General features: G+C 37.7%; 1 protein-coding gene across 2 annotated transcripts in view; it reads left to right on the top strand.

Annotated features, from left to right (window-relative positions):
• Positions 1-25,112, top strand: part of LOC112055120 (uncharacterized) — a 266,259-nt gene that overhangs the window by 186,323 nt on the left and 54,824 nt on the right. For both annotated transcript variants that reach the window (XM_052888599.1, XM_052888600.1), the window contains one exon: positions 23,016-23,058. The gene's annotated coding sequence lies outside the window, so the exon portion shown is untranslated. The remainder of the gene's footprint in view (positions 1-23,015; positions 23,059-25,112) is intronic.

The raw sequence follows: 25,112 nt of genomic DNA, 5'->3' as shown, positions 1-25,112 counted from the left end.
ATCTTCACGTTCCATACTTACTTTGCACTCACAATTGGTATAGGTATATAATTATTATTATTAGGAAACAAACAGGAGAGGCGCCATAATTGTATCTCGCTCCATTCTAAAATATACTTCGGGCCACTCCACTACACACTCTCCGGAATCGGAGACAGAGATCATATTCACTGAGCTATCACGGCTCTCAAGTCTATCAGCACCTTTAGAATAATCTTCCATGACCGTAAATATAATATTGTTTTAACCCTAGCCCCGGACATAACCCCACAATAGCCAGAGGCTGCGGCGATGAGGCGTGGTCAGCATAGTAAGCGGATTTGTTTATATTAATAATAAAGTAAAGGGCCCACGATGGAAGGGTTTTTATGGGTTTCGTGGAAAGCGTGCGAGAATTTATTAATAAAATTAATTTATTAGGGTGGCAACACTGAGACAGATAAAACGACTCATTAGAATTCGTCGGAATATTAATGACTAAACCCTCGGTTTCTCCCGCGTAGTTTTCATTCCCTGATCATATGGGCATAAAATATAGCCTATGAAACTCACAAATAACGTGGCTCTCTAATAGTAAAGGAATTTTTAAAATCGGTTCTGTAAATCCAGTGATTACCCCCTACAACACCTCGCGACGTTCTTAATCAGGATGCCTTCGTTTTATATCTTTGTGCCTTAAATCATTGTGTTTTTGTCCTATTGATGATCTCACTCAGTCCATTAACCTGATTGTTATATTGGTCAACGTTTCTTGAAGCCTGACATTACAAGAGTCTTTAAAGAGGAAAGACTCTGCCAGAAGTGGATACGACAACGGGGCGAGGATTAAACCAGCATCAGTGATGAGTCCAAACGCTCTTACCGTTGAGCTATTGAGGCTTGTTGTTAGATAGTGTTGGTTATACCCACAGTACCTGCACGGAAGACGAGACGTGATAGCTTAGTGGATATGACTTCTGCCTTCGATTCGGAGGGCGTAGGTTCGAATCCGGTCCGGGGCATGCACCTCCAACGTTTCAGTTATGTGAATTTTAAGAAATTAAATATCACGTGTCTTAAACGGTGAAGGAAGACATCGTGAGGAAACCTGCATACTAGAGAATTTTCTTAATTCTCTATGTATGTGAAGTCTGCCAATCCGCGTTTGGACTAAGGCCTAACCCCTCTCATTCTGAGAGGAGACTTGTACTAAACAGTGAGCCGAATATGGGTTGTTAATAATGATGATGATGACCAATTAAAATATTCGAATTTCACTCCGATGAAGTCACGTTCGTCCACCAGTTTTTAATGAAAATTCAAAACAAATTATTCAAAGCCTTTGCGTTTCCCTCTCATTTGGAGAAAACACGGAAAATATGATGGGCGTCGTCGTTTGAAAATATTTACAAAATATTTTCATTGAACGCTTTTCCGAATTCTTTGTGACTCTTTCCGATCCTGCAATCTGAGATACAAAGGCGTCGTAATACTTTTGTGTTTACGACAATAAAAGACAAGATGAACCTTAGATATGGATCGCTTTAATGGTGGATTATTTGTGTTGAATATTTGTACATCTTAAGCTTACTTTCCGGGTTTTTTTTGATAGATTGTATCCGAGAAATACGTCGAAGTCCAATTATTTTAGTACCGACGTTAAAAAAAGATGTTCTCGATTCGAAGCGTGTTGTTTTTTATTTATACTTTCTAATGTATTAATTTGTACATTTATGAATGAATCTTGAACAGACAAAATAAGGCCTCATAGAATTTTCACAAAAATCGATTCAGTGTTATAAGGAATTAATAGTATGTTAGAGTCAAAAATCAAGGTCATTTATTTCAATTAAGTTTTTTTTTTTTAATGCAAATAGGCTCGCGTTTAGTTAGTTTACAAGCACTTTCAAAACGTCAGGTAATAATATTTATTAGATAATGGAGATAATGGTTGGTCGAAAACTTAAAAACGAGGGTTCCAAAGGGTCTTGGTCTGAGAAGAGCCCACAACAAACTCAGCCAGGGTTCATTTCATATTGCGGGGGCACAACTTTAGACAACCTTACCATAAATGTTGTTAATATTATTGACAACTGACAAATATTATTAAGTATTGACTGTATGCGGGCACCCTCAGAGCTACATAATCACAGTACTTAGAACCTTTTTGACAACTTTGCAATGCCATTGGAAGATCATAACCTCTCGTAAATGAAATCTAAATGTTAACAGATGAAAAATTTTAATACAAACCCTTATATCATTCAAAATTACTGTAAAATCTTGAAAGAAGTAATCACATTACTCACATCTGTGTATTTGTATTGTGTGACCAACACAAAGCCTGTTCAAGCGGGCGTGTTCAAACATATTCATATTTCGTGCAAACATTTATTAAATAAGCGTTTGTTCTAGATAGCGGCTCCGAACTTAAGCGGCTTTCCGCTCGTGCGCTCGTCACCGCGAGCGATTTGAGCGATAATTTACCAAAACGCTCGTCCGAGCAGCGACGCGAAAATTATGTAAACAATAACTCAATGTGTGCTTTTTACAGCCACGCGATACGATACGACATCGTCTTGCTTATACAGTTTTGGAGTGGAGGCTTAAGTCCGATACGACGCTTTAGTTAGATGCGTAGACTAACTACATTTTGTTTCATGTAGGATGGTGCGGGTGACAGTTCGTTTCACTCTGGAAAGCTAGCCACGATTCACGATAATACTACGTATTATGAACGTCATACAGGCCACTGTCACCGTACTGATGCTATCTGAAAAACACTTTAAGGTAGCAGCAATGCATAGGTATAGATAATAGCCCCGCTGAAGAATATTTTACTACAATCATACACCTAGTGCTTAGTCGCTTATGTCGTGATTAACGAAACTGCTTATAATAAAACGTGCTACGAGTATAACTCCGTACCTCCTCTTTATTTTATTTATTTTATGATTATATGATATCGTATCGTCGCATCGTGTCGTACGCGTAAAAATGTAAAAATGCCCAATGTGATGGAAAAATAAATTACAGCTGAAACGGTTACTCTAGCTGAAAGTGAGATAGACAAGGTCTGAAGTGATTCATTTTTAAACGTTTGAGCGGTTGCGAAAACTTGTACACAATATTCGTCTTGCTTCTATATTTTCATCGCTTCTATATAAACGTAGTTAACTAGACTCCGACGACGAATATTGACGACCTCCGTGGCGCAGTGGTATGCGCGGTGGATTTACAAGACGGAGACGGACAGGTCTGGCTGGTGGGAGGCTTCGGCCGTGGCTAGTTACTACCCTACCGTAAAGACGTAAGACAGTAGATAACGACCATTTATCGACGAAGGCTAGGATATATTCCTACGGGAACAGGAACCACGCGGCGTCAGCTAGTTCATAATATGAAGAGTAACTTTAGAAAACGAATTACTTACCCACGATCACTTTAACCTGCAATATAGTTAAAAAATCATAGTGCCTCGTGGCAACAAAGCGTCGTATTAAATCCTCCGAGGTAAGCAACTTTCCTACTCTCCGCGAGCTCGGAGTAACGAGGTTGGAGGATTTCTTTCTATTTGCATATCCCGACGCAAGAACAACCTTTAGTGCAGTACTAGAAGATGGGGAATTTATACACTGTGCTAGAACTATTTTAGAAATAAACAGTTTAGAACATTTTTGAGGTCCAAATATTACCCTCGTCGATTTAGAGACGTTTCATTCTACTTAGTTGGTACCTAAGCGACTTTCATACTAGACGCAAGCTCTGAGGAATTTCATAACTTGATTGGTATTTTTTTTTCTTGCACGCGACGGGCCTGCCTATAAAATCTGGCCTAAGAACCCATTAAAATAAACATCCAATCAATTGACATAATGTCATCTAATTATTGATGATATCCAACAGTAAGCACGGGGTAACATTTGTTAACATTGGTTTTTTGTAGGGACTTCCAAACATCACGATACTGAGCCACCTGCATCCAGCGAATCCCTGCGACTCGCTTGATGTCGTCAGTTCACCTGGTGTGGGGTCGACAAACACTGCGCTTTGCAGTGCTGGGACGCTATTCCAGCACCTTGGAACCCTAAAGTCCATCGGCTCTTCGAAATAGAATTTACAACTTTGTTACATAGAAACTCAATTAATGTATATGTCACCTAGCAGACGGCAAAGATAGTGAATAATTAGACTGCTGGAGTGTGTCACAGAAAAAAATTGTCAATGCTAGGGGCATTGACATAGAGGTACCTAAGTACGTACAGAATATGTAGCATTTATGCTGCCTTCTTATATCTGTGGTAGAAAATTATGGTAGGTAGGTAGGTAGCAGTCAACAGAGTCTTAACACCATTTGTAGAATTATTACAAGACATAACATTTAAGGGTATGAAAGTACGAACGATACGTTCAAAAAACTTCATTCGACTTCAACCAAAAACTGAAATAAACTATCTCGTTCAAATCGTACCAATTACCTATAAAATGTTTGAACTATGAGCTCCATCGCAGCGAGCGAGCTGGCTAGCTTCTTGCTGTTATCACAATTTTTCTATTCAATGCCGACGTCAGCCACATTTCATCTTCTGCAATTTACTAAAGTGGCATTTCTCATTCCGCTAGCTTGCCACTGGAGTATCTTTCATACAAACGCGGTATGTCGCTATGTATCACATTCAGAGTAGCTACATTCAGAGTAGCTACATTCAGAGTAGCTACATATCTACTTTTTCTATTTATTCGTTGTTTTTTATCTTTACTTATAGACTAAAAGCCTGAGATAGTTGGATGTACCTCGTTTTATGAAGATCATCCTACTCTTAATAAGTTAGCCCGCTTCCATCTAAAACTGCAGCATCAACACTTAACATAAGGTAAGAGGGTTTATTACCTTGTACCGTGATAGCCGTGATAGCACAGTGGATATGACCTCTGCCTCCGACTCCGGCGGGTGTGGGTTCGAATCCGGTCTGGGGTATGCACCTCCAACTTTTGAGATGTGTGCATTTTAAGAATTTAAATGGCACGTGTCTCATACGGTGAATGACAACATCGTGAGAAAACGTGCATAGCAGAGAATTTTCTTAATTCTATGCGTGTGTGAAGTCTTCCAATCTGTATTGGGCTAGTGTGGTGGACTATTGGCCTAACCCCTCTCATTCTGAGAGGAGACTCGATCAGCAGTGAGCCGAATATGAGTTGATAATGATGATGACTACCTTGTACTATTGTATATTCTGTAGTACTACATTCTTTTGTATTAAAATCCCCGAGGCAATTTTACGAGTAGCCAGCCTAATGCTAATTGCTAATATATTTTTTTAATTCTTTACTACAATATCACCTGATGGTAAGTGATGATGCATTCTAAGATGGAAGCGAGCTAACTTGTTAGGAGGAGGATGAAAATCCACACCCCTTTTGGTTTCTACACGAACCTGATCTATTGAAAATCAAAACTAAAGTAGTTGAAGCATCAAAAACCACTTCGTTATGTTTGGCACAACCTTGAAAAAAGGTAACAGCTCAGCATTGTGCCGCATAAACCAAGCAAAGTACTTGGCCAAGCGGCGCTGATTAGACGAAAGTCATCTTCCCATCTTCTTGGATCAATAAAAAGCGTAGAATCAATAAAAAGAAAAAAAACTTGAGTAGTCATTGATTCCCATCAGACATGATGTAGGCGGTCGGTTGTCCTAGAAAAAGTAACAATTATTTTAAAATCCGATTATTTCTATGCAGTATAAAAGCGACAGAGAACCATAAATAAATAATTAATATTATAGGACTAAAAAAGTGATTACAAATATAAGAAAACTAATGTCGAACAAAGGTTATGATTCACAACACTTGTCAGGACAACTTAATAAACAAATCAAACTGTAACCAAAATAAGACCCTAGAATGGCAGAGAATGACCTTGAGTGGAGTCACGTACTTGTGAACGATGTGTGTAGGGTTAAAGGATCCTTTGACTGTATACAAACACTCCCCTTTTCCACTCAAGTCACTCTCCCCGCTTATCCCAAGTAACACAAAGAATTACACAACAAGAGATGTAGACGGCTCGAACGCCAAGAACACACTGAAGCCAACACGAGATCGAGCGACGTCATATCCGTCACAGACTACTATTTCCAACACTAAACGGCGATAACATTAAATATATTTATTCCGTACTGGCAATCAGGTGTATAGTTTGTCATATAATTTTCCGCTGTTCTGCATGTATCCTGACATAAGCCTCTTCCAACTGCTTCCACTACACCCTGTCGGCTGCAACAGCAAGGTTCCAGAATTATACGAAAGTCATCTTCCCATCTTCTTGGACGTCCGCGTAGAATCAATAAAAAAAAACTAAAATATGAGTAGTCATTGATACCCATCAGACATGATGTAAGCGGTAGGTCCTATAAAAAATAACAATTATTTTAAAATACGATTATTTCTATCCAGTAAAAGCGATTAAGAAATAAAGATCGAAATTGCCTTTTAGAGGTTTCACACGAACTCGACGTCTTAATCTGATTTTATTGCACCGCGGTTAGATTAATAGGTAATTTTTCATCTCGCAGGGGAGTATCAAAGAAGCCTTTTAGTGCCTTCTTAAAAGCTTCTTTTTTTCCATCCCCTTTGCCATATTAATTATGCTGAAGAGGCAATTTTCTTTGTGTTTAGAGGAAAAACAGGAGCGAAATATTAATTATTCCACGTGTACGGCGCAGGCTTTTGTAGTTCTGTTCGTGGTGGGAATTAGGTGCTTTTTATAGGTCACCCGGATTACTTAGATTTTCTACTATTTTCGCAGTGGAAAACAATCCTCTGCTAGAAAATTTACACTGTGCTTAGCTTTTGATTAACTCTTAGGCGCAGTTGTAAATGCCTCTATTTAAAATAGAGAGGTTCTGAATTGGATTACCAGTTTTTATTTATATTCTTTGACAAGAAAGCTCTCGACTGCGATCACACCTGATGTTCAGTGATAATTGATGATGTAGTCTAAGATGGAAGCGGGCTAACTTGTTAGGCGTAGGATGAAAATCTACACCCATTTCGGTTTCTACACGACAAAGTACCGGAAATCTATATCGCTTGGCGGTAGGTACGTCTTTGTCCGTATCCTCTCAGAATGAGAGGGGTTAGGCCAATAGTTCACCACGCTGGCCCAATGCGGATTGGCAGACTTCGCACACGCAGAGAATTAAGAAAACTTGTATGCAGGTTTCCTCACGATGTTTACTTACATGTATTCAATGGTTATTAATATACTCGTATTTAGGTCAGTCGCGTCAATAACTCCGCAGTAGCGGACGTCCAGTGTCCGGGTCCGGAAGAGCCAATTCAGCGGACAAGCGCCGACTGAGGCCGCCAATCAGCCACACTGTATACACAGACGGACATTAATCTGTTATGCTATTACCTATTTGGTGTCGTCTCACTACATAGTGGCAATACGGGGATAAAATATAGCCTACTAGCTGACGCCGCGCGGTTTCACCCGCGTGGTTCCCAACGGAGATAATATATTGCCTATAGCCTTCCTCGATAAATGAGCTACCTAACACTAAAAGAAATTGTTCATATCGGACCAGTAATTTCTGAGATTCAACCAAACAAACAAACACTTCAGCTAAAACTCTTTTTTGGATTTGGAGCTATTGGATCGTGAAGCGATGCAAGAACCAGCTCATGACTAAGAGCCCCGTATGGGTTCGAAACTAGTCGGGCATACTCCGACCTAATATCACGTGAGTGATAGCCGTGTTTCATAATCAATTAATATGAATAACACTCACGATAGTTTATATTCTAAAACTCTTTAGCTTTATAATATTAGTAGAGATAACACTCACAAATTACGTGACTTATTATTGGTAAAAGAATTTTCAAAATCGGTTTTGTAGATCCAGAGCTTAGCTCCTACAACTTCGTAATCACAAATGTTACTTTACCGCTTTTTAAATTTCTGAAAAACTAGCTGCGCTCCGCGGCATTACCCCTGAAAAACAACTATGTACGTACGTATCTTAATTTTTTCCGGGATAAAAATGTGCCGATGTGTTAATCCAGGTTATAATCTATCTTCATTCCAATTTTCAGCTGACTCGGGTCAATAATCGTGGCGTGAAAGAGTAACAAACATTCATGTTATCATTACCATCATGATCAAATCTCGGAAAACCATTTTTTGGGAAAGAATAGCCTATGTGTTATTCCAAGGTATTGTCTATTTTCGTTTTAAATTTAAACCAAATCGGTTTTTGCGATGTTGAAGAGTAACAAACATCCAAATATCCATATAAACTTTCGCGCTTATAATATTAGTACGATTTGACAATTAATTCAAAATATATTTGTCATATAGTTACAAAATACGGTATTTGTTTGCCCCAATGGGCTGGTCTAAACCTGACTTCTACAATGTACAGTGCTCTATGAAGTGCGTGTACCATTTATTAACATCTTCAATGAATACCTTAATAAATCAATGACTTCTTACCTTTTTATCCGTCATTTATTAGTACTACAACAGTTGTTTTATAATCAAGAAGACACGCCAAAGGCAGAAAACCAAAACAAAAGATGTTTGGTTACTTACTCACCTGTATAGAACGGTTAAAATGAAGTTCAATTTTGATTCTTTTATATAGAAACGTCTCCTGGATACAGCGCACGCAAGAATGAAGTGAATGTAATATGGTACAATAACATTTCCAAGACATTAAACGCTCGGCGCGCGGGGAAATGGTTTTAAGAGTTACGGCACTGAGTAGGGGGACTCGAGGTTTAGAACCGCGTGTCACAAAGGTAACTGTGGAAAAGGTCCGCTATCCTAATAACTCGATTAGAGATCCTTGCTGTTAGAAACCTTTATGGACTAAAAGCCTGTAATAGCCGGACATGCTTCATTTTATGAGGCTTACCATACTTAAATTATTTATACAGTTTGGACTGGTGGCTTTGGAAGGTTTCAACGGTCTAGAAACTCAACAGTTTAAGTAAAAGAGTAGTTTTACCTGACTACGGCGACGCCAAAAGAAAGGGTAATGATTTTGGCAGTCTATGTATGTATGTATGACGTATGTATCTATGTATAATCCACCGTATCGCCTATCCTATTTTTTATCCACCACGGCTCTACCATGATCATTTTTGTACCTATACATATCCCGATTTCTATTAGAAATATTTTCATGTTTCGTCCTATTTAGACCACTTTTATACGTAGTCGGGTTATAGTTTTTAAACTATATTTTTTATTTAAATTTTGTACTCTGAGATATGTCACTAGCTCGTCGAAACTGAGGCAAACAAAAGTGTTTGTTGTTGTTGTTTTAATTTCATTTAGTCGCATAGTAAACAACGAAAGTTATTTGAACAAATAATACCTAAAAATTGTCTGCAATGTCGAGTTGTGTGTTCAGGAAGTGTGTTACTTATACAACATAAATATATAATGTAAATAAACACAAAATTGTGCAAGTGTGCGCTTAGAGGACTAGCTAAATTCGGATAACTTCTTGCGGACGGACGGACAGACATGCTGATATGGCGAAACTATAAGGGTCCCTTGTGGACTGCGGAACCCTAAAAACGATTGATTGTTTTACATACAGTAGTTCAATTTAATTTACTTACAGAACCTTGGTACGCATGTCAAAACGCACTTGTCTAACTGAGGGCCTAGTGGCAGTTTGATACTGTGACGATTGCGTTGACGTTAACGCGAATTTCTAAGGAATTGAAACAGCGCCATCTATTTGCACTAGTGCACAACTGTTTCCATATAAATTCTCGTTTACGTTAACGCGATGGTATTTATGAAAATATTGAAAACTCACACAGTATGAAAATATTGAAAACTCACACTAAACACCCAGTTTTCATTTAGTAATACAATAACATAAACTTTTTTTTTCAACAAAACGCTTCCGCTTATGAGTTGTGCGGTGTCACAGGAATGATGTATTGTTCAAATATAAACATAAAGTGAGGACCAATCGAGAGATGTTTCCTCGCCAAACAGAGGGAACTTGCGAACTATGTTCTAGCAGTTACTGAGTTTATTGCTTCAATATGGAAATTGATTCAGCCAACAACAATTTAATTTAGTACAATTAATTATTTTTAATTAATTTAATTATTAATATGTAGCTGGAAATTGATTTTATTTTAACAAAATCCTGCGTTAGTCAGACATATCTTATTTTAAGAAGGCTGTTTAGCCCATGGTTCTACTGAAAGTACTCGTAAGACTGTGATGGCTTTGGAAGGTTTTAAGATATTTTTCCATGTTTAAAACAATTAGTATATACTGTTAAATCAGACCAGCATCAGAAAGTTACATTATCAGTAATCTATACTATTATATAAAGCTGAAGAGTTTGTTAGTTTGATTGAACACGCTTATCTCAGGAACTACTTGTCCGATTTGAAATTTTCTTTCAGTGTTAGATAGCCCATTTATCGAGTAATTCTATAGGCTATATATTATCCCCGTACTCCTACAGAAACGAAAAACTACGCGGGTGAAACCGCACAGCGGCAGTTAGTATGGTGATATTTAGATTTGAGTGATGATATTTTATCGTACCGCCAAGCTATTTAGCTTTCCGGTAGGTACGATGCCGTGTAGAAACCGAAAGGAGTATGGAATTTCATCCTCCTCCTAGCAAGTTAGCCCGCTTCCATCTTTGACTGCATCATCACTTACCATCAGGTGAGATTGTAGTCAAGGGCTAACTTGTAAATTTAAAAAAAAAGTATTTTTACGGGCCATCTCTGTAAAAATAGCTGCAGCTGCAGTTGAGACCGCGGGGTTCTGCTAGTGAGTAATAATCGAATTTAAATTAAGTTTTTGGAGTTTACTGTTTAATAAGCGATTTTTCATATAAATGTATATGGCCCCTGTTATGAAAAATGTATGGGCAGTAAAATTCGAGGAACGAATGACAGCGTTATGTTTTTGTGCACAACCTATTCTGCGCACCTTTCACCGGTAGCGCACGCCGTGGTCTGCTGCTGCTCGGTTGCGCACCTTTCACTTTACAGGCGTAGATATTGAAACGTACTTAGTGGAGCTGACACACACTTTTTTTATACGAATTATCATCGGTCCTATAGGCATCGAATGATGTGGGTCGGCTTCACCACAACGGAAACAACCAATTAGCGGTTGTACACAAACAGCCTTAATCGGTTTGCATAGACTGTTAATTTCCGACTTCCTAATTCGTGCCAATTCCCTTCAATGTTGTATTAAGGACCAAGTATCTACCTTGCTAATATTATTTTATAGGTCTGTTTGATTGAGGGTTTGTTAGAAGTACCTATCCGCTATACAGGATGCTCGGGAGTGTTTCCCATAACTCTAGGGTTAGGGTTCTTTAAGGAATTTTTATTAATTTTTACTATTAAAAATTTAGTCTAAGGAACATGTGTTCTAAAATGAATATTTTCGGACTAAAAAATATTTCTTATATAGATCTCAAATTGTGTCCAATTATCGCATCCTTAAGTAGGTATATTATGGCCTAACCAAACTTATTCATTGATAAATATCATGAAGTAGCTTACTAGTAAAGTGCGGAGTGCCAATTGCAATATCTCGTCGATATCGAAAGTCTTACCACTACGATTACGTATTTTAAAATGCAAGTTTAAATTTAATTAAAATTATTAAAAAAAAATAGTTATGCAGTTCGGCTCCTATAAGTGGACTTGTCAACACCTCGAAGTTTTGGGATATGTAATGTGGCTGTTAAGTTGTATAACTCAACTAGCTGATGCCGCGCGGTTTCACCCGCGTGGTGCAAGTTCCCGAAGAAATACGGGGATAATATAAAGCCTTATAGTCTTCCTCGATAAATGTGCTATCTAAACCGAAATAATTTTTCAAATCGGACCAGTAGTTCCTGAAATTAGCGCGTTCAACCAAACAAACTCTTTAGCTTTATAATATTAGTATAGATACGTAAAAAAATATATTTCGTATAGTATAATGAAACTATTAAAAGTCATATATGAATTCAGTGACTTCTATTTTCTGCTGGTCACAGAATTAGCGGTTAGCGGTTAGCAGTCCAACCAGCTACAGTTAGAATAAATATAATATCGCCTCGGTATAAAATTAAATTTTTCACATTTTCAAATGAACGTTAAAATGCATAAAAACTCTTTTTATTTTTAAATTCAATCAACCAATGTCTAACAAATTGGGATTTAGAATTGAAGCAATCTACGCAGCAATTTGCTCAATTGAAAACTTTATAATTTTTGTGTCAATTAAAAGTAGTAATTGTAAAATTTAATGATTAAAATCAATACGTACAGCGTTTTATTTAACAGCTGTTAGTACGGAGTGATGTGCTCTAGATTATTAACTAGAGCAGGTATTATATATATACATTTTACAATATGAAAAAATTCTTCATGACTTCTCCTTGAGTTCCTTTCTGAATCCTTCGCACGTCCCACGTCTTACTAGACACGGGCATAAGTTAGCTATTTCTGCAAAGAGTATCGTCTCCAAAGAGTAAAAAAATCTTTTGTAGGTTTGGGTGTACTCTTCTATAACAAGATCCCCAAGACTGTGATGGACCTGCCATTGCATAGCTTTAAGCAATAAAAAACATTTACTTAGTCGAGGTTACTACATTGATGAGTTCTTTAAAGACTAAAGCGCTTGGAGGCCATTGGATCAGCTTGTACCTTCACACAGAAAGTAAAACTATAAGAAATTGTAATGTCATCAATTGTAAATTATAATACTGTATGATTTTTTTAAAAAGAGCAACTGTAGAGTTTCTTGCCGGTTTCTTCTCAGCAGAACCTGCCTTCCGAACCGGTGGTAGAATCTTTACAAATAGTCAACTGACGTGTCAAAAGTGCTTGTAAACTTAGTCTACTTTTAATAATGATTTTTGATTTTGATTGTTATAAGTCCTCAGATTGTACTAATGTCGTACCCACGAGCTTGCCAAGCTATACCACTATCAGATGTCAATGATAATGCCCGAGATCGAAGACTTAAGGTGGGCGTGTGACGAAGTGTTTGAAATGAATGTCTCAAATGTTTGGAATCCTTATTAAATATGTTTTTAAACTAGGTGTACAACCTTGACTAGTACATTTTTTTAAAGGAACCGTTAAAAGTATATACGAAAATAATCGTTTAACATGAAAAAAAAATTAGTCCCGGATTTTGCACGGCGGCTCAGGATAGTGATGTTTGGAAGTGCCCACAAAAGGCCTATGTCCTGCAGTCCATCGGCTTATATGATGATGGTGATGATGAAATAACTGGAAATCGGTTTATCCGTTCGAGAGTTTCAAGAGCACTTAACCAGACAAACACACACAAACGTCCAACTTATAACACCCATCGTATTATATATAACAATAATAGACGCCCACAGCGTGCGTATCTTTAGGCAACACCTTAACGTATATTAAGTAAAACAAACGGAAAAACTTATCAACCACTTAAAAATCAATTAAGACCATCACAACACATTAATTTATGGACCAATATCAAGAAACTATTTTCGTATAAATACTCGCTGTATCTACTCTGAAGTCATCATTGGCTTTTTCAATCTGCCACAATGAGAATTGTAAGTATGATGATTTTTATTTAATTGAACTTTATATTATTGTACTTAATTAAAAAAAAATTCTACTTACTGAAGTTACTAATTCTATATTTCGAAAATATTTTACACAGATATATATTTTGTGTCCTTACAAACTACACACAACCATAAATTTGAATCACAATACTCGATTGTTTTTGAAGAAGAAATATTTTTTATGGCATTTGTCCACAGAACCGCAACGTATCAGACGCATTAAACGGATTTTAAAGAGCGCGCACGATACGTTTACGCATGGCTACAATCGGAACTAATCAAAAGTGCTAACATCTTGTCGTCTATCTACCTCATGGCGGGTAAAAGGGATAACTAAAGCTGGCAAACATAATTGCCGCCGTCAGTCGCGCGCAGACTTATATTGCGCGCACTCTAGTATTCTTTTTATACAAGTGATCCGATTCGGATTCTATCTACAGTAAAATTGAAAATCCGTTTGATGCGACGCGTCCGATACGTACGATGTGGATCTGTAGACGCCTATCATTAGGGAGCTCTTTACAAGACGAAAACATCGATTCTATAGAGACAGGGCTGTAATTCCGAATTTTTATACTCGTCGATGCAATATTCGCCTATACCAAGTTTTATTAGAATTTGAACTTTACGGAATGCCAATAATCAAATGTCTCTCAACAACGTAGATGCCATGGGATGCAGAGGCAGTTTATATAGACGCGTTAGATCTTTGATCTTATATTTTGACAGAAGAGTAACGTTTAGCGAGTCAGGTCCCGATCTAATTCGTCTTACAGTCATGAGTTAATATTGTTGTTGTCGTCAGTTGTTGCTCTGCGTGGCGCTCATCGCTTGCGTGTGCGCGGCACCCGAGTCTCGGTATGAAGAGTCCCCTTACCGGTACGCAGGAAGGCAAGCGAGTCGGTATGAAGAGTCCCCGCACCGGTACACAGGAAGGCAAGCGAGTCGGTATGAAGAGTCCCCGCACCGGTACAGCGGAAGGGAAGCACGCCGGTATATCTCAAGAGAGGCAGGCGGCGACAACCTTCGGAGACACTCTACCGGGGCTCACTATGCACAACGATTTGCTAGCCCTGACTTAACTGTACAGTACTAAATATGAAAAACTACGAATACAATTTTGTAATGCAACAATACTTCTACTTCTTCACAAAATGTTATCTGTTTGTAATTGTTTTGTTTAATAAATGAAACTCGGATTTGTTGGTTTTGTTAGTATCTATATCTATACTAATATTATAAAGCTGAAGAGTTTGTTTGTTTGATTGAACGCGCTAATCTCAGGAACTACTGGTCCGATTTGAAAAATTGTTTCAGTGTTGGACAGCCCATCTATCGAGGAAAGTTATATAAGCTATACATATATTATCCCCGTATTCCTACCGAAACGTGAACCACGCGGGTGAATCCGCGCGGCGTCAACTAGTATATTATAATGCAGTTTATTTATTACACGTAGTACTATTAACTTTTAAAAAAGTAAAATACGGATTGATAGTAGTTTCGGAGCCTATTAATAAGCAATCAAAGCTTACCTCCGTAAGATTTGATTGTTTATTTTTTATTGATACGAATATTTTCGATTTTTGTATTGCTGTAATCTAGATCCTAGAGAACTATAATATTAGTTTAGATGACAATTACAAAGCTTATGAATAAGCTATCAACACTAATATTATTATCATAAAATTGTGAAACCGATCCTAAGTATTGCCATTCATATTTACTGTGTTAAGTGTGTACTATTAAACCACTTGAAACATTTACCTACCTACTCCCAACGATATTTCTGTTTTATACTTACTTTTAGATATAGCACTAACGCGTCCTTACTGAGACGAACAAAGGCATCCAATTGTGTTAATTTCATTTAGTCGCATAGTAAACAACGAAAGTTATTTAAACATAATAATATTGTCTACAATGTCGAGTTGTGTGTTCAATTCACATAATATAATGTAAGTAAACACAAAATTGGGTATGTGTGCGCCACAGAGTAACCAGAGTGAGTCTTTCAAGCAACGTACTGAAGTTGGTGAAACCCATCAAAAAAAAACAAACGTCACGCGTCTCATTGACAACCGCATATACAAACTTATTTCAAAATTTAACACTAACTTCTTTAATTACGTAAATTATTATAATAATAATCAATGAATTATAATCAATAAATAATAATAACGAATAAAAAATACTCCATCTTATTTTTTTAGTTTTTGTGAACAGTTTTTAAAATATTTAAAAACATAAGACGCCATTTTTCTTCAATAATATTAAAAATTATTAAGTTACTGATGCGACGGTTAATTATTGTTTAATCTGTGGAGTGCTTTGGAACACTTTTTACGGTGATTTTGTAGGCACGTAACATATCTAATACTATAAAATATCGTTGCCTACTCCCCTTACACACGACAAGCAGTCAATTATAATTATGATGCAGCGTTACTCATAGCAGTAAACGCCAGACCATTCCACGTCGTATTAGATTAAGCCGTTTGAGCCGCTCCAAAATAACCCGGTAATAAAACACTGTTATGCACTAGCTAATGTAGAGCCAATGAACTGCGATACAGAAATACATTTACACCGGCCTAAAGTTTCCTGGAAGTGCCACCATTTTAATGCAACTGTAAGTTTGTATGTGTTTGTTAAATCTTATACCTACATTGCTAATAAATACAAATATTTCCTTCAATTAGAAACATATGCCGGAAGCTTTGAATTTTGAAAGTGATCGAATCTATATCTATACTAATATTATAAAGCTGAAGAATTTGTTTGTTTAATCTCAGGAACTACTGGCCCGATTTGAAAAATTCTTTCAGTGTTAGATAGCCCATTTATCGAGGAAGGCTATAGGCTATATATTATCCCCGTATTCCTACGGGAACGGGAACCACGCGAGTGAAACCGCGCGGCGTCAACTAGTTAGTTAATACAGCTGCTGAGTAATAATAATGAATTTACTGAAATTTCATAGCTCTTTAATAGTGGAAATGCTCGTCAGCATGGTGATTTCACAGCGCTTTCTAGTGCGGGGTCGCCATTCCAGCATCTTCATTCTGGTATCCCAACGTCCATCGGCTATTCGAACGATGTACCCGCCCATCCGCTTCGGATTTGCGACTTGTTGAACTATGTCGGTAACTTTGGTTCGTCAAAATAATAAAAATAGAATTGACACAATGGAAGCAATTTTAAAGAAATATTCACTTGAAAAAAAGTGATTACGTACGTTACTTATTAAACGTAACGCATCCAGTCTCTAACCCTGAGACGGATAGACGTTAAAACGAATCATGTTTCCTATGACGTCAGAGCTCATTCACGTTTTTTGCTCCCAACTAATTTATTTTACTCTCGTCAAAAGTAAAGTAAATTAGTAACGAGGTTATTTTAATCATCTTGTTATGTAAGATTAAACTATTTGAGTTCTTACGTTGTATGTTTTAAGGTTTATATTAGGTTGTGAGTGCGGTTTTGATGCTGGATTTCATTTAATGAGAGGTTGTGTATATCATTCACACGGGTATTGGTATTTGTTGCTCATGTTACAATGTAAAAGCCTCAATAGCTCAATGGTAAGAGTGGTTGGACTCATCAACGAGGTGGTGGTTCAATCCTCACCCCGTTTCACCTCACTATTGCCGTACCCACTCCTAGCACAGTCTTTCCCCACTAGTTGGAGAGAAATGGGAATATTGGCCATATTATAAAAAATGTGGCAAATATACTTTTAAAAAAAATTGGATTGTTTCATTGTTACACACAAAATTGTAATCCACAATCCGACTCCCCACGGTTTCAATTACAAATATTGTGGCTTTGTCTAATAGTAAAAGAATTTTCAAAATCGGGTCAGTACACACAGAGGACGTGATAGCCGAGTGGATTGAGGACGTGATAGCCCAGTGGATATGACCTCTGCCTCCGATTCCGGAGGGTTCCGCAGAGAATTTTCTTAATTCTCTGCGTGTGTGAAGTTTGCCAATCCGCATCGTGGTGGACTATTGGCCTAACCCCTCTCATTCTGAGAGGAGACTCGAGCTCCGAATGAGCCGAATATGGGTTGATAACGAACACACAGTCGATTGTTAAGGTAGCATTCGGTTCTTAGTACCGCGACCCGCAACCGCGACCGGGTCGTTTGACCCACTGCTTGGTATGAATTTATATGGAGCACTAAACAAATCCCGATACCGTGTCGCGCGACTGCCTTTGTTAAGTGCTCCATATAAATACATACTAAGCAGTGGGTCATATGACCCGGTCGCGGTCGCAGGTCGGGAAGAACCGAATGCTACCTTTACGATTCATCTTGAAGTAACGTTATAGTGAAAGTACGACGTACAATCGATTCTACATGCCAAGAGCTGACGGAACCAATTAAGATTTTTGTTACTCGTGTTTCACGGTTCTTAGGATGCGATTGTTAAGTTAACTGACATTCAATTTTCGAAAGGAAATAATATAAAACGAAAGCCTGTGATGACCAGACCTATTTTCTATACTAATATTATGTAGAGGATAGATTTTAGTGTTTGCTCGTTTGCATTGTTTAAGCTCTGAAACTATTGATCCGATTTCAAAAGTTCTTTCACTGCTGGAAAGCTACATAATTGTCGAGTGCTATACGCTATATTTTATCCCCGTATTCCGACGGGAACGGGAACCACGCGGGTGAAACCGCGCGGCGTCTGCTATATTCTATAGAAGCTGAAAGCTAGACAGTTCAAATCCTAAGGTAAGTAGCGTTAGCATCTACTCATCATACCGGAGAAATATTAAGGATTTTTTTTTAATTTTCCTCGGCATAGCATTAGGATTAGTGTCCTCAAACGCCAGATTATTGCTGCATTTTGCTTTTTTCCATGCTTTTCCGTGCTTATATGCATGCAAAAGAGATCATTCACGCTCCATACATTTTTGGGCTCTTTTTGAAAGTGCCGGCCAACAAAAAAATGGCACGACTGGTTAGAATTAACCATTTGGAGCAATAGCTAATATGCATAAAAGTTGTCGGGTGGCTCTGAACCAAGTTATGCAGGTTCTTATAGGAGCATGACTTGACAAGCATGTTTTTATAAAATGAAGAAGGTGTAGCGCTCACAAGCCCTTATTCTAATACAAAAGCAGATACAGTTCCTGGTAACAATGCCAATGAGGAAAATCGGAAGAAAACAATTGTTGGGAAATAACCTACCTGATATCCAATTTCACTTATTCCTGGTATTTATCTTAGGTAATATTTAACTTAACAATTACTTTTTGTATTATTTCTTCATGTTTTATTTATTGACTAGCTAGATGAAAAAAATATTTTGTAAGAATTAGTTACATTTTTGTGTTTTTTTCTTTACCTCAAAAAAACTTTATATAGCCTACTTCAAGGTTATTTTATCTTAGCCCTGAAAAGTGACCAACCGTTAGTTTCCAGTAATTACCGTACAAACAAACGGACCAACATACCAACAGACATATCTATAGACAAACACAAAATTATTATAATAAGAAAATTCAACCGACTTCCAGCTCAAAATTTTAACCTAAACTAAAAAGCAAAAAATAACATCTTACCTTTGTGCTACCTTCTGATCAGTTTAAAGGCGGTGCCAAGAAGGTAGCACATAGGTAAGATGTTACTTTTTGCTTTTTAGTTTAGTTAGTTAAGCCTAAACGTAAAATTATAAAGTTTTAGGATTTTCAGACGGTTCTTTCCAGTGGTTCTTTTAGATACGTCTTTAATCAATACTCCACTGGCTTGGCACCGCCTTCAAGGTGATCAGAATGTAGCACATACGATGATATTTTCGCGTTTTAGTTTATTTTTGTAATTTTAAAGTCGGTTGATTTTTTTTGTTAAAAAGACTTTATTTTAATGTGTTTTGACGTAAAATACCTGTTAGTGATCTGTTTGTAGGAGTACTTTGTAGGCGCAATGCTTGCGGCGCTCGCTCTTTGTATCTCTTTTATCAGTTCCCGTTATACGGCTGTTGTATTTTTAATATAAACGACGCTCTTTTCATCTACTGGTGTATTCCTTTTGGACTGCGCGTTTGAATATTTTATGATACTTTAAAAAAATACGCCATACACGTATGATAAAAACGGCGTGACGACTGCGATGGAATTTCGTCATAACATTTTCGTCCTAGCTTCGAGGTAGCCGTATAGCCCAGTGGATATGACCTCTGCCTCCGATTCCGGAGGGTGTGGGTTCGAATCCGATCCGGGGTATGCACCTCCAACTTTTCAGTTGTGTGCATTTTAAGAAATTAAATATCACATGTCTCAAACGGTGAAGGAAAACATCGTGAGTAAACCTGCATTCCAGAGAAGTTTCTAAATTTTTTGCGTGTGTAAAGTCTGCCAATCCACATTGGGCCAGCGTGGTGGACTGTTGGTCTAAACCCATTTCATTCTGAGAGAAGACTCGAGCTCAGCAGTGAGCTGAATATGGGTTGATAACAAACGAGCGAATTTTCGTCCTTAACAACTCATCGTCGCACACGAGTTACCCTTAGAATTACATTTAAAACTTATCATTTTTATCCTTCGTTTGATTTGCCTGATTATTGCCTATACTTTTGTACCTAAGAAATAGACCAAAGTCAAAGTCTATGTTATTTTTTTTCAACTAGGCTCAGTTTACAAATACTTCTAAAACGTCAAGGTATTTCATGATTTAATGGTGATAATTAAAGTAGAAAACTTAAAACTAAATCGAACCTACACCCTCCGAAGCTAGAGGTCATATATATCCACTGGGCTATCACGGCTCAATGGAATCTAGAAATATCTATTTCTCTTCACGACATATGTCGTTGGTCGCATATTAAGGATAAAATAACTTTTTTTCGAACTTTCAAGTTTCTCCAAGACAGACCTTTCATTTTAAATGTAACTAAGTACAGACAATGTCATTCCTGACTTGAATACATTTTAGTTAGTAAATTTTACTTGTATGGTTCAAATATAATTGGTATGCTTTTTGATAATTTGTGCTAAAACAGTAAAATATACATGATGTAATATTTTTTAAAATGGTCTTTTTATGACCTTTCATTTGATACTCATATTGTTAGGATAATTTAAAAAAACTTACCCTCCCCCCACCTTTTTTTAATTTACCGGTGCTATTTTGAAAATGTCTATATGTCACTATCACAGTTTCGACAAACTCAATGACACCTCATATGTCAAAATCCGTCCAGCCGTTTGGGCTGTAGGGTATGCCAAAGAAATGGACATACATATGCTCGAAATACATTACCCTCCTTCTTAAGCAGTCGGGTAAAAAGAAGTATGTATAACCTAAAATTCCTTATATCCGCGGCTTAAGTAAAGATATAATATGTATTATTCAGGCGGGATCTCACGCTTTTTGGACCGTCAAAACGTTTTGCATCCGTGCGGAATGCTAATTCCTGCGAATATGCCGCGAGGCTAACTTACTTGCTTACATGTAACTTTCAGATGTCCCGCGGTTTCACCCGCTTAGTTCCCGTTCCCGTGGGAATACAGGGATATATACAGCAGTAGTTAATCGTTGATTGATTGATGTAGCTTTCCATTGGTGAAAGAATTTTGGTGTGAAACATAAATAGCCGCACGTAAAACCGATTTCTGCCGTGGTGACGCGTCGCCACGCTCTATGATGGTATATATATACAGTCCATATGCAGTAGTGCGTGGCGACGCGTCGCAACGCGCAATCGACTGTGCGATTCTCTCCTACTGTTCTTTTCTGCATATTACTTTTACAAAATATGTTTCACATCTGCCAGGCGTCCCGTGACGGCTCACATTTTTTTTAAATACGTTCAGTACTTTCGGAGCTTATTATTATTATAACATACATAGAAACAAACATTAAAATCATGCTTCTTTATAATATTTGTTTAGATTTTATTATTGCATGTTAGCATTGTCAGCGTTGGCGTGATGTATAGTGAAATGGCCGTCGAATTTGAATATTAAACAAAATGAGAAGAGCAGTAAGTTCGTCAATTGACCGGAAACAGCTGGCGCTACCGTTTGACGCATTTCCGGTTATCTCGTACCATTTATGCATACTACTTTGGTTTTGATTCACCTTTTTAATAATAGACGGTTCATTATTATTAGATATTCAATAGATGCGGAATATAAAATAATACTCGTACTAGAGAAGAACTACATATGAAAAGCGCACATTATACCTTTGATCTAAACTTCAAACCCAGGATCGAACGAATCGAACCCAAGGAGCTATGTCTTGTAAATCCATCGCACATACCACTGCGCCACGGAGGTCTTCAAAAAGGAGATGAGTACAATGTCAAAACAATGACAAATGTCAATATAAATAAAAAAAAAAACTTTAACTTCCAACAGAAACACTTGGTTTGCGAAACATCGCAATCGGCCGCGTCACCCGATAACGAACAAAGGAGTGCTGTTGTACAGTAGGTATACACGCTGCGTGCTATCTCCTGTTTGTATTACTTGTGAGTTCATCCAAGTGCCAAGTCCGATATAGAATACTAGCTGATGCCGCGCGGTTTCACCCGCGTGGTTCCCGTTCCCGTGGGAATACCGGGATAATTTATAGCCTATAGCCTTCCTCGATAAATGGACTATCTAACACTAATAGAATTTTTCAAATCGGACCAGTAGTTAGCGCGTTCAATCAAACAAACAAACTCTTCAGCTTTATAATATTAGTATAGATGTGCCTTCTTTTGATTATTTCTAGGGCAGTCTTGGATTTTTAGATTTATTCTATCTTTGTTCTAAGTATCTACTTGAAAAAGAAAATTATGTTTTTTGATCAGTATATTTTTTTTATTTATTTATTACTAGCGGACTTCACGTGGATTTCAGTTTTTCACAAATACCGCGGGAGCCATGAATTTTTCCAGGATGAAAAGCGTTATTCCAGAGTAAAATCCATTTCCATTACGAATTTCAGCCAAATCGCTTCAGTAACCGCAGCGCAAAGGACAAAAATACACAGAAACTTTCACCTTTACGATATTAGTGTGATTCTACAAAATCCACATTGAAAGTAAGCCTAAAAAAAAATTGGGTCTATGTTCGCGGTTTTTTGTTTTCCGCGCAAATCCAACGAACTTAGTAAAGCTTCGCTTTGATTTATTCAACTTAGCAACTTGAACCTATTGGCTAGTACTGACAGTTACGCAAGCAACCAATAAGAATTCTTATGATCCTTGATTTACACATACGAATAGAGCTCTTATAAAAAATGTTTTAACTTTTAAATGTGAAATAACAGCCCATTATAAAATATCTCTGAATAATATCTTTTGTGCGAGAAATAAAAGAAAAAACAATATTTTATGATATGTATTTATTTATAAATAACTTACGAACTAACATTATTGTTTCTTTTCATTACAGATGAAAAACCTTTGCAGTAAAGAAACATCGGCAAGACATTGAGGTAATAATTTTGTATTGTTTTATGGATTTTTAACGTAATTCGGATTTTGTCCTTTAAAAAGCCCTACTGTAGAACGAGAGCCTGCGATAGCCAGACACGCCTCATCTTATGAAAGCTGCAAGTTTGTTAGTTCATACTCGTAACTTTTCCAATACGTCACCAGTCACCATGCAGACAGTTCGTCTCCTCTCAGATACAAATCCAGGGGTACAAGCCTCGAAGCTTCGCCACCTTGGTACCGGTAAGGTTGTTCCTCCAGTCATTTTCTTCCTGGGGCTGAGGCCTTTCAGCCTCAGGGTAGTAGTGGATGTTGATCCAAGTGCCCCGCGCGATTTGCGATTAATCCCTATTCTGCGTTGGGGCGGTGTCATATCCGCAGTGGGATGCACTTCATAGATGCAAAAATGCCTACCCTGAGGGTGCCTGAGGGCCTATTATGAACCTGTATTGATGCAGGGATTTCCCATTTTCTAAATTTTTTACGCATAATGCCTACCCTACTTAAAAACCGCACTACTGCACACCCGGTGTGTGTGTCGTCCATCTCGTTACCATCTTCGTCGCTGTAAGCGTCTGCGCTTGCATGTTCAGCTACTAGGTGGAGCTGTGCGGTGCGATGCGTCGCGGTGAGGTAAAAATTGTACAAAATTGAAAATACCTTTTCCAATACAGGTTCATAATGTGACTTCAGGCTTGTGCATTTTTGCATATATTGCACGCCACTGGTACTAAGCTATCTATGGTGGAGGAGGAGCATGGGCTGACGAACATACAGCCTTCATAAAGTGAGGCAAGTCTGACTTTCGCAGGCTCTGCTATTGCATTGTGAGCTTTGAAATCAAATTAAAGAAAATTATATTATGACGATGCGCCTTTAAGAAACAAATTAATTAAATGTGACTGTTTTCCCTCGTTCAACAAAATTAACTTACCTGCGATGTAATTTGTTACTTTGTAATTTTGTATCTCAAAATGTAAGTCAAAGTGAGTTTTCCTCGCTTTCCGTTTACTTTGTTGTTCAAACCTGACGGCCAAAGTAAACTGGGGATTTGATGCGCAGGTTGAGTTGAGACGTACACTTCATTACTGTGAGAAAACATACAAAGATTGGTTCATGTTATTTTTCTGTGACGCCGTATTTTTCAATAATATTTTCCTATTTTTCTGTATATACGTGATAGCCCAGTGGATATGGCCTCTGCCCCCGATTCTGAAAGGGTGTGAGTTCGAATCGGGGCATGCACCTCCAACTTTTCAGTTGTGTGCATTTTATGAATTTAAATATCACGTGTCTCAAACGGTGAAGGAAAACATCGTGAGGAAACCTGCATACCAGAGAATTTTCTTAATTTTCTGCGTGTGTGAAGTCTGCCAATCCGCATTGGGCCAGCGTGGTGGACTATTGACCTAACCCCTCTCATTTTGAGAGGAGACTCGAGCTCAGCAGTGAGCCGAATATGGGTTGATAACGACGACGACACAGTCGTGTTCCATACGCTTCATCTGTATATTATTGATTAATCTGTGATTTTATGTCAATCTTCAGAAACTATATATTCTGTAACTATCAAAACAATATAAAACATGTTTTCGTCCCTTAGAAATGAAGCGTAAAGGGTCTCAGCGGAGAGATAGTTTCCTGGCCGACACTGCAATATGCAAATAGCGAGAGGCTTTGCGAGATCACACGATACGAGCGTCAAACGGAATAACATACGGACGGACTTGTGTATATATGTAGCGGCTTATGTGTCGCGTTCAATGTAGTCGGATTTAGTTGGCTGGTATTTACATTTCGGGATTTTGGACTACATTTTTTAGATATTTTCATGTAACATACGCAATGCATTCGAATGGACTAGAAGCAAATATTGATTTAGTGAACGTATACACTATATTTTACATATGTGCGCTCAGTGGAGTAGCTAAATTCATGGATTCGCTGGAGTATTGTCGTAACCAGTCATTTCCGTGAATAGGGATGATGACAGTTTTTTAAATTGTATATAAATTAAGAGTATGCTAAAAGTAAGGCAATTTTGTCAAAGTAACAG

The sequence above is a fragment of the Bicyclus anynana genome, chromosome 23, assembly GCF_947172395.1.
Source record: "Bicyclus anynana chromosome 23, ilBicAnyn1.1, whole genome shotgun sequence".
In the NCBI taxonomy this organism is placed as follows: domain Eukaryota; kingdom Metazoa; phylum Arthropoda; class Insecta; order Lepidoptera; family Nymphalidae; genus Bicyclus; species Bicyclus anynana.
Note: the sequence above shows the minus strand (reverse complement) of the source record. Positions and strands in the feature narration are given on the sequence as shown.